Source organism: Macaca fascicularis, chromosome 3, assembly GCF_037993035.2.
Source record: "Macaca fascicularis isolate 582-1 chromosome 3, T2T-MFA8v1.1".
Classification (NCBI taxonomy): Eukaryota; Metazoa; Chordata; class Mammalia; order Primates; family Cercopithecidae; genus Macaca; species Macaca fascicularis.
The window spans coordinates 60,771,625-60,773,149 of NC_088377.1; the positions used below are offsets into that span (position 1 = coordinate 60,771,625).

The following is a 1,525-nucleotide window of genomic DNA, read 5'->3' on the forward strand; positions in this document are numbered from 1 at the left end:
TGGCTTACTTACAACCTCTACTTCTCGGATTCAAGTGAGTCTCCTGCCTCAGCCTCCTGAGTAGCTGGGACTACAGGCACCCACCACCACGCCCGGCTAAATATTTTGTATTTTTAGTAGAGACAGGGTTTCACCGTGTTAGCCAGGATTGGTCTCGATCTCCTGACCTCATGATCTGCCTGCCTCAGCCTCCCAAAGTGCCAGAATTACTGGCATGACCCACCGCACTTGGCCTTGTTTTGTTGTTTTGTTTTGTTTTGTTTTGAGGCTTTGACACGGAGTTTCACTCTTGTTGCCCAGGCTGGAGTGCCCTGGCATGATCTCGGCTCACTGCAACCTCTCCCTCCCAGGTGCAAGCGATTCCCCTGCCTCAGCCTCCTAAGTAGATGGGATTACAGGCATGAGCCCCTGTGCCTGGCCATCTTTTTTTTAAGACAAGAGTCTCTGTTGCCCAGGCTGGTGTGCAGTGACACAATCTCAGCTCGCTGCAGCCTCTGCCTCCCAGACCCAAGTGATCCCCCCACCTCAGCCTCCCTAGTAGCTGGGACTAAAGGCGTGTACCATCATGCCTGGCTAATTTTTGTATTTTTATTTATTTATTTATTGTTGCACGAGGGCTACAGTAGTAGGTGGCAAGCCGCCATGCCTGAGTGAGGATGGGCAAATTGTTTTCCAATTGCCAACCTCAGTGGTACAATGCGAGATGGACATGGCAAGGTTATGATGTCACAGGCCTGTGACATTATGGCAGGATCCAGGGAAGGGAAGCAAAGCGAGGTAACGGGCAGTGGACTGTAGCAAGAATAGGGAATGCATCATGAACTTGCGTGTCATCCTTGCACAGGGGCCATGCTAATCTCTGTATTGTTCCAATTTTAGTATATGTGCTGCTGAAGCGAGCACAATTTTTGTATTTTTTGTAGAGACAGGGTGTTGTCATGTCACCCAGGCTGGTTGCAAACTCCTGAATTGAAGTCACTCGACTGCCTCGGCCTCCCAGAGTGCTGGGATTACAGGCGTGAGCCACAGCACCAACCCTCAAATGGAAATTTTAAAACAAAAATTTTATAACAAAAATTTTAAACTCACTAGATGGACTCAATAACAATATGAAGAGGAGGAAGAGTCAGGAGACAAAGGTGGATGGATAGAAAGCACCCAAACTGGCCGGTTGTGGTGGCTCATGCCTGCAATCCCAGCACTTTGGGAGTCAGGGTGGGTGGATCATTTGAGGTCAGGAGTTCGAGACCAACCTGGCAAACATGGCAAAACCCTGTCTCTACTAAAAATGCAAAATTAGCCAGGCATGGTGGCACATGCCTGTAATCCCAGCTACTCGGGAGGCTGAGGCAGGATAATTGTTTCAACCCGGGAGGTGGAGGTTGCGGTGAGCCAAGATCATGCTGTTGTACTCCAGCCTGGGCAAGGAAAGCAAAACTCCGTCTCAAAAAAAAGTACGAAATTGAGGCCGGGCGCAGTGGCTCATATCTGTAATCCCAGCACTTTGGGAGGCAGAGGTGGGTGG

General features: G+C 49.7%; 1 non-coding gene across 1 annotated transcript; it reads right to left on the reverse strand.

Moving 5' to 3' along the window:
- Positions 1-799: 799 nt before the first annotated feature.
- LOC123572557 (U6 spliceosomal RNA) lies at positions 800-903 on the reverse strand. Its single transcript, XR_006697129.2, has one exon. It is a non-coding gene; the product is annotated as a U6 spliceosomal RNA (small nuclear RNA).
- Positions 904-1,525: the final 622 nt, after the last annotated feature.